The 13,102-nt window shown below is 41.8% G+C and overlaps 1 long non-coding RNA gene across 1 annotated transcript; it reads left to right on the top strand.

Annotated features, from left to right (window-relative positions):
• Window positions 1-1,101: 1,101 nt before the first annotated feature.
• On the top strand, window positions 1,102-6,538 carry LOC112820511 (uncharacterized). Its single transcript, XR_003207179.2, has 4 exons — window positions 1,102-1,221; window positions 5,061-5,238; window positions 5,749-5,846; window positions 6,235-6,538. It is a non-coding gene; the product is annotated as an uncharacterized lncRNA (long non-coding RNA).
• The last annotated feature ends 6,564 nt before the right edge of the window (window positions 6,539-13,102 follow it).

The raw sequence follows: 13,102 nt of genomic DNA, 5'->3' as shown, positions 1-13,102 counted from the left end.
TCCAGATCTACATCAATAGTGTTGAAAAAAAAAAATGAATGATTGGGAACAGGAATGAAGCTTAATGGAATAGAGTTCCGGCTCTAAAGATTCTATGAACCCATGCTTTGTCTTTTAAAATTTAACCCCTCCTCTTCCAGACCTGCCACGGGGGGTCTGATAGGTGCTGAATGACCTCAGATCTCGAAGGTTCTATTAGAATTCGGATCATCGGTCTCCTTGCCATCCTGGGCAGCTCCATCTGGCAGTCTGCAAGTGCCATCTTTGAAGGTTTGTGACATTCATACTTTCTCTTGTAGGGATCACATTTTTCCATAGCAGACGGACCCGAAATCAACTAAAAATAAAATAAAGTAGACAGACCCTCAAGTAAACTATATTTTGTACTGTATGGTCCATGTGAAGAAATTCTCCATTTGTTTCTATTCTGATTCTCAAAACTTTACATATGTAAATAACGGTGTTTGTTGCCTTTAGGATAGCATAAATATTTTGCCTGAAAAGCTCAGCCTCAACTTTCATCTCTCCTTTCGGGGTCTCCTCAATTCACCTCTCCGCCTCTAAGGAGGAAGTGATGGGGTGTTAAACAACACTGTACATTTCATTACAGTTTGGGTGCCGGGTCTCACCTCCCCTGCCCCCGCCCCAAAGCTGTTCCTCACAAACAGCATCTTTAAAACCGTGCGCAAATAACAGATTAGCGGCCGCAAATGTCGTTTGAGCAGCATCAATAAAACCTCAGCAGCAGGCACAGGGAGCCAATGGTCAGGAGGTCCCGGGAGATCTCCCACACAGGATGCGCATCTTGTTACAGAATTCCTCAATGCCTTTTTGCCGGCTCCCTAATGACCAGTTAAATGGGCTCCCTTGAGGATGCTTGAGTCAGCGCCAGCTTGAAAACTGCTGAAGAAACATCCTCTTTTACTGGAAATGATTTCCATCAAACTGCCTTGTGCCATTTTTAGACTCACAGCTGAGTAACACCCAGCAGAAGGGGCTACGTTTGCAGGGCAGGAGGCCCCGCACTGTGAGAAAAGAGCTGGCTTTTGTCTGGCCCTGCTGACCGCAGGGCAGTGAGCTGGTGAGTGTGCGGCGGGCAAAGAGCAGAGGGACAGATCGCTTCGTTCTGTCTGCAGAGACCAGCTCTCTGGTACTGGTGTTACAAACCAGAAGCGTGCGCGGGGAGTGATGCGCCAAGCCCACCCACCTACGCTGCCCGAGGTAGGACATGGAAACCCAGGGATCCGCTCACCTGAGCTCAACAAGCAGATGGCAAGCAAAAGCCTCTTCCCCCCCACCCCGCCTTTAAATTTAAATCACAGATTGAGGTCACGGAAAAATGATATCAAAACATAGTTTGCTAAAAAGCTGAGTCACAAAATTATAGGACTTTAAGAAGTGTACTTATATATATATATGCATACACATATATAATTTAACATAAATATTTAAGTGTAAATATGTAGACATGGGATTTTAAGGGCAATCGTTCCCCCCACCCCGTTTTTCCTTTGGCTTTTCTCTGCCCCCTCGTCTAGCTCCCTCACATCAGCCCTCCTCTCCACATTAACTCATGTTCATAACGTACCTTGTGTCCTGCCATGTTCTTCTTTATACTCACATAATTGTGTACAGACACACAGATATCTATGTGTATAGATAGATCATTTCTGTCATTGATTTCTACCAATGAGATCCTATTACCGACACTTCTCTGCATTTTCTCTTCTCTCTAATTAGAACTTAGGAAAATTCCCCCAGGCAACCCCTACAGCTCAGACTCTGGTCTCTGACAAGCATGCATTATTCCAGAAGGTGGAAGGCTCCACCTTCTTCCAGCCACTCCCCTCTGGATGGGTGAAACTTCTTGAAACACTGTCCTGCTCTTTTTCTATAACTTTCCACTGGAAATCATAACAAAGAACACCTACTCAAGTCTTAAATATGTTTCCTTTAACAAAGAACAAGAGAGCTTCTCCCTTGAGCACTAAAGCAAGCTTGTCTTCTATTCAGTGCAGAGGGCAGTGCTGTGTCAAAGCCTAGGTCTTGCTCAGGTATCACCAGGGGACAGATCAGGAGGCCACCGCTATTGAAGGGATAGTTTGTGACTCACAGTTCCCAAGAGAAGAGGGCAGGCTGCCCCCCTCAGGGCCACATGGGGAAGCACTGGGATTGATCAGGCTTCAGAAGGAGGGAGAAGAACCTGGGCAGGAGCTTTCATTGTGGTTTTCACGGGAAGGAACAGGCAAGGCAGGGTAAGCAAGGTAAGCCAGTTTAGGATTGGCTATGAGGAATGAGTTCAGTGGGCTCTGGGCTATAGGGTTGTCCAAAGTTGTCTGGTATCTGGTCCTGGAAGGATTAGGGAAGAGTAATATTGGCCCCCAGTGTAGGAGCAGTACACCAAGGGCCAAGATGTCATTGCCTGCGCCTGTGTCTTGGGCATTTTCCATTTGCAGAACTTCTAAACGCCCAATAATTGAATGTTTTAACTTTGGCCTTCTTTTTTTTAAAATCCTTTGTATGTTTTTGATATTTAACAAAGAATAATTAAAAGCGGTGGTGATGGTACCTTCCAAAATCTGGAAATTTTTATCTCACCCATCTAATCTGGGAAACAGTGGTTCATTTAATGAATGTACTATTTTTATGTTTTGTGTTAATGTGACCTAAGCTACATGCAATTAAGTTTTAAATTAACCTAGTATAGAAAAACCATTTAAATCTTCCTCTTCTCTAACTTGTTCTCTGAAAGAAAAAAAAATTAAGATTCTGCCTGAGGGTGGCAAGTAGAGCGAATGCTCAACTTTCCACATTGTGGGGATGAGCCACCATTGGATACCAGGGATATTTGGATGCACAGACTTATTGGCAGACCCTCACCCCATCACGCCACTCCACCAAACAATAAAAACAGAACAATAAAATCTGGTTTATAACATGTGGATATTTATACATAGGCAAGGGAACTCTCCAGTCTTGGCCTGGAGAGTTTTGTTTTTGTTTTTGTTTGTGTTATTTTTGATTACCAGGTATGTGTGAATTGAAGTGCCTCTATCCATGACTGACTATGTTCTAACCTCAACCCCATACCTGACCCCCATCTCAAGTCCAGGAGAATTTAAAGTCCTGTTTCTGTCACTGGGCAAGACAGGGTGTTGTTATGGGTTGAATTGTGTCCTTCCCCCAAATTCATATGTTGAAGTCCTAACCCCCAGTACCTCAGAATGTGACCTTATTTGGAAATAAGATCATTGCAGATATAATTAGTTAAGATGGGGTCATTAGGGTGGTCCTTAATCTAATAGGACCAGTGTCCTTATAAAAAAGGGGGAAACTTGAACATACACACACACACACACACACACAGGGAGAGTTACATGGGAAGGTGAAGGCAGAGATCAGAGTGATGGGTCTAAGAGCCAAGGAACACCAAAGATTGCCTCGAAACCCCTAGAAGCTAGGAGAGGATGGAGCATAGTCTCCCTCACAGCCCACAGAAGGAACCAACCTGCCACCATCTTGATCCAGAACTGAGGCAACAGATTTCTGTGATTTAAGCCATGCAGTTTGTGGTGTTTAGTTATAGCAGCCCTAGAAAACTAATGTGTCTTCATATCTCACTGAGAGAAAGTAACAGGGGCCACTGCTGGGTCAAGCTAGCATTTACCAGATGCCGAGGGGGAAGGAGGAATATTGCTGGCCTCTCCTTGCAGGTGAGTCCCCCCAGATTTGTGTCCCAGGCCAAGACTGGAGAGTCCCCTTGCCTATGTATAAATATCCACATATTATAAACCAGATTAACAAACTGTGGAATAAAATATGTTTTTATCCTTCTACCTTGAAACTATAAGAAGAGAATGTGAAGCAATGGTTTTTGTATGGCTGAATGTCAGCAAAATATAATAATTAACATTGTTAGACAATAATTAATTATTTTAGTGTTCTCATGGGTCAGCTTTTTTAGCATAGTAATAAATTTTAAATGTATGTAATTGATTAAATCTTATATATTTATTCCTTAAAATTTCTTTTTTACTTTCATTTCAAATGTCATTATACTCAAAACTATCACTTAGTTTGCACTATATTGATAGTAAGCCAACTGAGACAGTAGAGTTTTTAAAACATTTAAATATCAAAGAAAACCTTTACTCTGTTCAGGCAATAGGGAGTGAAATTATCAGTAACGGTTTTAAGGCAGTTCTTTTTTTTTTAATTTTATTTTATTATGTTATGTTAGTTCTTTTTTTTAAGATTTATTTATTTGAGAGAGAGAGAGAAAGAGAGAGCACAAGTGGGGGGAGGGGCAGAGGGAGAAGCAGGCTCCCCCCTGAGCAAGGAGCCCGATGTGGGACTTGATCCCAGGACCCTGGGATCATGACCTGAGCCGAAGGCAGACACTTAACTGACTGACCCACCCAGGCGCCCCTAAAGCAGTTCTTAAATTTAGAAATGACAGATGAATTTTGCGTATTGTGTTCAAATAGAAAATACTACAAAATATTTTAATTGCATCCTATAGATCATGATCACTTATGTTGTTTTTTTAAACCACTTCTTAAAGCATTGGTTAAGGGGTATGTATATATTTAAGAATAAATGAAGCATCGGTGTCGTTCTTCATGCATGTTATATCAAACCTGGATGTATAAAAAATCAGGAATAATTGCAAGTGTTCAACGTTGCAAAATATTTCTCAACTACTATGAGCAACTGTTGAGAACACCATGCTAATTCCCTGATTCATAAGTACCCCTAAAGCTACTTATTGGGACATAAAGAGAAGCAAGAACAAGAACGTTTGGAACTATTGGAAAGTGATCATTCACTACGTGAGAATACATCATCACCAGGATATTTAAGAGAAGGATAGACAAGTTCATTAATTTATTCTTTCTCCAGGCATCTCACCAAAGCTGAGTCCATCTCCAGCAACAGTAGCAAGACCCACATAGGGCTAATAGATAAATGACAATGCACTCGGGACATACTTATACCAAAAGTATTCATTGTTTATCTGAAATTCAAATTTATCTGTGTCCTGTATTTTGATTTGCCAGTAACAGACCCATACTCCTTCATGCGGTCAGGCTTGGTTATGTCGTGTTTGGAGTGCCTCAGAAGACGAGATGTGGAGGAGTGTTTCCCTGGGACCAGAATGGTGTCGATCACTAGAGCAGATGGTCTAATATCATGGAGCCCTTGCCTGTGCCACACGCTGGATCCCTGAAGACAGAGGTACCCACCTGTTCTTTAAGACATGTTCTCTTTTGGCCACCACAGGGAACAATCATGCACATACTTCTTACCAGCCCTCAAGAAGCCAACCCCACTTGTCTCCCATGCATTATTTTACTCATAAATATTGACTATGCACATACCAGGAGCCAAGTGCTCATCCAGGCACAGAGGAGGTGAGGAGGAAGAAGAGAAGACACTACATGCATGGGCAGGAGAAGAACCCATCACACAGTTGTCTGTAGCCTCTCAGGAGAGACAAGCCACAACCCTAAGAACAAGAACCAGAGCTAAAGGTGGTTGCCTGTGGAGGTCAGGGGTCACTTCAGAAAGAAGCAGCTTTAATTCACCTTAGATGCAGACAGGTTTGGAAGAGAGAAACAAACAAAGTGGATTGAATGTCACATGTGCAAACATGCTAGGAAACAAGAGTTGTGAGGCAGTACTAATACGTCTTAGAGGTAAAATTTGATAAATCTTATGAAATTATTTCTTTTTTTTCCCCTTTAGTAGTGAAGAAATTGGAGAAATTGACCATAAATTTTCCTTTGGAGAAACTGACCATAATTGTCCTGGAAAACAACCCACTAAGACGAGTCAAGGAGCAGGTGAGTCCCTCCCACAGATGGATGTTTTCCTAGCATCAGACAAGGTGTGGGACAAGCCCCCAGCACTTCCGGTCAGGGATGCCCAGGAGAGCGCTCCCCCAGCCATGCCGCACATGGCATATCGCACCTTGGGCTATTAAGCTGGAAACGCAGACCCCTTTTTGTGGTTCTAACAATCTCCAGGAGATATTTTTCCTGGAAATTTTAAGTCCTTTTTCTCACATCAGCTCTGTCTAAATTGACAATACCTCTGACCTTCTCATCTAATTACACTAGTATTCTGTCCCTCTTTTTATTAAATGGCTCCATTACATAACCCATTATGGGCTAGCTGCTTTGTGCTGCTAACCTAATGAGCCCACTCTATGATTTCTCTTCTCTTCCACAGTGAGGACAGGATTCTTCAACACTGGATGTGTCACGTCACCTAGGATTTTCACAGAAAGCCTTCTTTGACGAACAATTTTCCTCACTCTGGAATTTACTAAGAGACAACCAAAACTGTGCTGAAATTGCATGTGCTCTCACTTAGGGAGACATATGTAGATCAGGTCACAAGACAAAGGCAAAGTGGAGAGGACTGTAAAGCAGGAAGTGAAATGACAATGTTCCAGAGGAGAAATTAGGAGAATGAAAACATCAGTCAAAAGTGGGAAATGAAGGATGAGCCCAAAGAGCCCCCTTCATGCCGCCAGGCGAGATGAGATGCGGGTAGCTGCTGCAGGCAGCCCCAGTCGGTCCTCCACCTGATTTCTGAATCAGAAAAGTTCCAGGGTCAAACAATATTCTCCTAATGTGTTATGAATTTCTATCGGGTCCTAGTGAAATGTAGAAATTAAATAAATGGACAGATATTTACGAGAACACCATTAGGAGGACCTGCACATCCGTACTTTGGAGCCATATAAGTGAATTATCTATTATACTGACTAGCATATTAACATTGCATGGGCTTTCCACTGTTCTTACCCCAAAGTATTTGCTACATTTGAGTTCTAAACTGCTATTTTCATTTTATTTCCTCCTTTCTGATATTTGGCATTCTTCTCATCTGTTGGGAACCTTGGCTATATTTGTGATTATTTGGAAGTTACAAAACAGAATTCTATAGCATTGTGCAGCAGTTAGGTGCAATCAGAGATCACTAAATGCAAGGCAGGGAATCCAACAAGAAAAGTTAACTCACGGTGTTACCTACTATCCTGAAGTAAGGCTGGCTTTAGCAAAGACTTCTTCATTGACGGCAGTAGGGCAGTAATGATATGCCTCAACCATATTAATAGCTATTGAATTGCTAATTTCATTAGCATTTGCACTATCATTATGTATTAATTACTACAGTCAGGCCACTGAAGACTAATATCCAAATCTGACAACACCAATTCCCTGGATGCATTTTGTGGTTGCTGAATGATTATTGTTCAACAGTTTGCTGCCTTTGACAAATACGTAGCAACTTAGGCTTCCCAGCTCTGACAAGGCCGATTGCACAGATATCTTGAAACCAAACCAGAAAGTCTTCAACGACTTTAGAAGAACGCTCCGTGTGGTGGACGAATGAGGAACACCAAGCACACTCATGCAAAGTTCCATCTTGTCTCAGAGTGAAAGGATTTTGCTTAAATACAAAACAGTCTTCAAGTGAAGTGACATCTCCCACAGCTCTCTCTGATGATGTGTGCTATTTGAAAAAAAGTCAGTGGTCAACTAAGTGTGGAAAACACTGGACTAAAGAGAAGCACGGATCTGACTGTAGACCTTCTCAGAGCCCTTAATATATTATGTCTTATGACTCTATGAGAGGGGGATAGAGTTTGCAGAAATTCCCAAAATCTACTTGACCTTCTAATCTCGTTTCTCACTGCATATCCCTTAGAATTATTAATCCCAGGAATGTGCTTTTGAAAAGGCTGAAGTAGTAGAATAGATTTGCTGCCAGAGGGGTGAGCATTCCATAAAAGTGGAGACCAAAACAAAAACAAAAAAAAAGAAAATAGAAAATTTCTATTGTATTTAAAAGAAACTTATTGTCACGAGAGGCTCCATAATTTCCAGATAAACCTCCAGTCTACACTGTGAGAAGAATCTGATGCCATTTCCAAGATCTCTGCAAATTATAAGGGCCTCATATTCTGGCTACTCTGGCCCTGAGCCCCAGGTTCCCCTGAACTGATAATCATTGGATCATCTCTGCTCTGGTGCACACTGTCTCCTTCCACCCCACGTTAGCCAAATATGGAATGCCATCCCTTTCCTTGATTTTCACCAAAACCACAACCACACAAATAAACATACCTCTCACAAGTTCTGTTTGTGTCTAGTAGGCTTTGCAAAATGCTGGGGAGAGCTTTGGAATTTCTACTGCAGCAGTATAATCATGAACAACTCGAAACTGAATACTAGACACACCTATGCTTTCTTTTTTTAAAGTTTTACTGAGATATAATTTATATACCATAAAATTCACCTATTAGAAGTACAACTGGGTAGTTTTTAATAGATTTACAATGTCGAGACACACTTCTTCTTAACTTCCTTCATTAGTTCTGAGACCTTGGCTCCAGTCTCTTGCCAAGCTGTTTGTCTTCCCTCTCCCCCACCACCTCTGTGTCTCTCTCTTGAATTCAGTTTCTTTCTTTTGCAGCTTTTTGGTGCTCTTGTTTGCAGCCAATCCCTTTTAATCCCATCTCTCAACTCTGGATAGCGTATCAGAGCAACTTTATAAATACAGACAGATTTCTTCCAGAGAGACATTCAGATGTCAGAATTTAAAAATAAGATGAATAAATAAATAAAGACTTAAGACTTTATAGCATTAGCCCAATGTCTACCTCCCTTATAGAAGCCATGTGATTTCTATTGGTTCACTTCTGGAAAGGCTTGGATCTTCCTTTATATATTATCATCCTACCAGAAAGCAGCAAGAGGTGTTTCTCACTGCCTGTTCCCCCTCAATCCATCATCCCCTCCACCTAGCTATGTTTCTCAGACAAACTTTCAATAAGACCCAGACAGAGAGCCTGGTTCAGACTCCCTCCTGTCATCAGCCTGGCCTCCACCCCAATAAGCCAGGAAAATGCTACCTAATATGCAGTCACAGGGAACTACCTCAACAAAGCAAGCGAGCACAGTACTTGTGGTTGAAGGCCTAGGTCCCAACAGCCATGGCCTAGATTTTCTCCAACAAAGGAGAAGAGGAGGGGAAGAAACTAGAGGGGAAACAGGACTGGGTTTCAGAGAGCTACACAGTGGGTTTGGGATTGACCATTTCAGATGTGGTTTGGGATGAGGGGTGGCCTCATGCCCCGTCCATAGCCCCAGGGGCTGCAGAGAGCCCACGAAGGCCTGGCTCCCGATCCTTGGGCTGTTTCCACTGGTGAAGAGTAAACGATTCAATGACAAGATGTGATTTTGAGTTTGTTGCTCAGGGCACACATAGAATTCCTTCCAGAAAGGCAGCTTTACCCATATTTTAGCCGTTGGGTAATTACTGCAATGAAACAAAACTGTGAACATTTGCATTTGCCATACGGTCCCTGTCCTGTCTACCTGGCAATCCCTGCAAGGGTCATGCAAAGACAAGTCTCCTTCACTCTACCTTGAAGCATTTGGTTTGGGGAGTCTCAACTTTCTGTTGTGTTCATCACAAATCCTCATGCTTTAGATCTTGAGTAAATATCTTCCTTCAACACTTAGATCAAATGGCTGGGCACTGCACACATACGGCAAGCTGACACTGAGAGGGAGTGGAGGCTGGAAGGAGAGACCCCCCTGGCAAATCCACATAATACATCGCAGCCTTGTGTCTCAGTGAATGATGATGAGGTCAATAACTGAAACCTTGGGAACCCAAATCAACCATGATGGGGCCTTGGACTTTGGACTCTCCCCACAGTATCACCATATTTACAGGGGCCTGTGGTGGCCACAAGCTACAGATTGTCTCTGGACCAGATTTCCTTTCCTGCCGCAAAGTGGTTAATTTGCAAATGGGCTTTTTTATTCTTTAAATTTTTTTGTTGTTCTGTTAATCACCATACATTACATCATTAGTTTTTCATGTAGTGTTCCATGATTCATTGTTTGTGCATAACACCCAGTGCTCCACGCAGAATGTGCCCTCTTTAATACCCATCGCCAGGCTAACCCATCCACCCATCCCCCTCCCCTCTAGAACCCTCAGTTTGTTTTTCAGAGTCCATCATCTCTCATGGTCCGTCTCCCCCTCCGATTTCCCCCCCTTCATTCTTCCCCTCCTGCTATCTTCTTCTTTTTTTTTTCTTAACATATATTGCATTATTTGTTTCGGAGGTACAGATCTGTGATTCAACAATATTGCACAATTCACAGCTCTCACCATAGCACATAGCCTCCCCAATGTCTATCACCCAGCCACCCCATCCCTCCCACCCCCCACCACTCCAGCAACCCTCAGTCTGTTTCCTGAGATTAAGAATTCCTCATATCAGTGAGGTCATAGGATACATCTCTTTCTCTGATTGACTTATTTCACTCAGCATAACACCCTCCAGTTCCATCCACGTCGTTGCAAATGGCAAGATCTCATTCCTTTTGATGGCTGCATAATATTCCATTGTGTATATATACCACACCTTCTTTATCCATTCATCTGTCGATGGACATCTTGGCTCTTTCCACAGTTTGGCTATTGTGGACATTGCTGCTATAAACATCGGGGTGCACGTACCCCTTCAGATCCCTACATTTGTATCTTTGTGGTAAATACCCAGTAGTGCAATTGCTGGATCGTATGTTAGCTCTATTTTCAACTTTTTGAGGAATCTGTTTTCCAGAGGGGTTGCACCAGCTTGCATTCCCACCAACAGTGTAGGAGGGTTCCCCTTTCTCCACATCCCCGCCAACATCTGTCACTTCCTGACTTGTTAATATTAGCCATTCTGACTGGTGTGAGGTGGTATCTCATTGAAGTTTTGATTTAGATTTCCCTGATGCTGAGCGATGTGGAGCACTTTTTCATGTGTCTGTTGGCCATTTGGATGTCTTCTTTGGAAAAATACCTGTTCATATCTCTGCCCATTTCTTGATTGGATTATTTGTTCTTTGAGTGTTGAGTTTGAAGAGTTCTTTATAGATTTTGGATACTAGCCCTTTATCTGATATGTCATTTGCAAATACTTTCTCCCATTGTGTCGGTAGTCTTTTGGTTTTGTTGACTGTTACTTTTGCTGCCCAAAAGCTTTTTATCTTGATGAAATCCCAATAGTTCATTTTTGTCCTTGCTTCCCTTGCCTTTGGTGATGTTTCTAGGAAGAAGTTGCTGTGGCTGAGCTCGAAGAGGTCGCTGCCTGTGTTCTCCTTTAGGATTTTGATGGACTCCTGTCTCACATTGAGGTCTTTCAACTCTTTGGAGTCTATTTTTGTGTGTGGTGTAAGGAAATGGTCCAGTTTCATTCTTCTGCATGTGGCTGTCCAATTTTCCCAACACCATTTGTTGAAGAGACTGTCTTTTTCCCATTGGACATTCTTTCCTGCTTTGTCAAAGATTAGTTGACCATAGAGTTGAGGGTCCATATCTGGGCTCTCTATTTTGTTCCATTGATCTATGTGTCTGTTTTTGTGCCAGTACCATACTGTCTTGATGATGACAGCTTTGCAATAGAACTGGAAGTCCGGAATTGTGATGCTGCCAGCTTTGCTTTTCTTTATCAACATTCCTCTGGCTATTCGGGGTCTTTTCTGGTTCCATATAATTTTTGGATTATTTGTTCCATTGCTTTGAAAAAAGTGGATGGTATTTTGATGGGAATTGCATTGAATGTGTAGATGGCTCTAGGTAGCATTTACATCTTCACAATGTTGGTTCTTCCAATCCATGAGCATGGAACGTTTTTGCATTTCTTTGTGGCTTCCTCAATTTCTTTCATGAGTATTTTATACTTTTCTGAGTAAAGATCTTTGCCTCTTTAGTTAGATTTATTCCTAGGTATCTTATGGTTTTGGGTGCAATTGTAAATGGGATCGACTCCTTGATTTGTCTCTCTTCTGTCTTGTTGTTGGTGTATAGGAATACCACTGATTTCTGTGCATTGATTTTATATCCTGTCACTTTACTGAATTCCTGTAGGAGTTCTAGCAGTTTTGGGGTGGAGTCTTTTGGGTTTTCCACATAAAGTATCATATCATCTGCAAACAGTGAGAGTTTGAATTCCTCCTTGATGATTTGGATGCCTTTGATTTCTTTTTGTTGTCTGATTGCTGTGGCGAGGACTTCTAATACTATGTTGAATAGCAGTGGTGATAGTGGACATCCCTGCCACGTTCCTGACCTTAGCGGAAAAGCTCTCAGTTTTTCCCCATTGAGAATGATATTCGCTGTGGGTCTTTCATAGATGGCTTTTATGATATTGAGGTATATACCCTCTGTCCCTAGACTCTGAAGAGTTTGGATCAAGAAAGGATGCTGTACTTTGTCAAATGCTTTTTCTGCATCTATTGAGAGGATCATATGATTCTTGTTCTTTCTTTTGTTAATATATTGTATTACATTGATTGATTTGCGGATATTGAACCAACCTTGCAGCCCAGGGATAAATTCCACTTGGTCATGGTGAATAATCCTTTCAATGTACTGTTGGATCCTATTGGCTAGTATTTTGGTGAGAATTTTTGCATCCATGTTCATCAAGGATATTGGTCTCTAATTCTCCTTTTTGATGGGGTCTTTGTCTGGTTTGGGGATCAAGGTATTGGTGGCCTCATAAAATGAGTTTGGAAGTTTTCCTTCCATTTCTATTTTTTGGAACAGTTTCAGGACAATAGGTATTAATTCTTCTTTAAATGTCTGATAGAATTCCCCTGGGAAGCCATCTGGCCCTGGGCTTTTGTTTCTTGGGAGATTTTTGATGACTGCTTCAATTTCCTTAGTGGTTAGAGGTCTGTTCAGGTTTTCTATTTCTTCCTGGTTCAATTTTGGTAGTTGATACAGCTCTAGGAATGCATCCATTTCTTCCAGGTTATCTAATTTGCTGGCATAGAGTTGCTCATAATATGTTCTTAGAATTGTTTGTATGTCTTTAGTGTTGGTTGTGATCTCTCCTCTTTCATTCATGATTTTGTTGATTTGGGTCATTTCTCTTTTCTTTTTGATAAGTCTGGCCAGGGGTTTATCAATCTGGTTAATTCTTTCAAAGAACCAGCTCTTAGTTCCATTGATCTGTTCTACTGTTCTTTTGGTTTCTAGTTCATTGATTTCTGCTCTGATCTTTATTAGTTCT

The sequence above is a fragment of the Callorhinus ursinus genome, unplaced genomic scaffold, assembly GCF_003265705.2.
Source record: "Callorhinus ursinus isolate GAN/ISIS: 27379988/994484 unplaced genomic scaffold, GSC_fseal_2.0 scaffold1, whole genome shotgun sequence".
NCBI lineage: Eukaryota > Metazoa > Chordata > Mammalia > Carnivora > Otariidae > Callorhinus > Callorhinus ursinus.
This window is presented reverse-complemented; position numbering and strand designations above follow the sequence as displayed.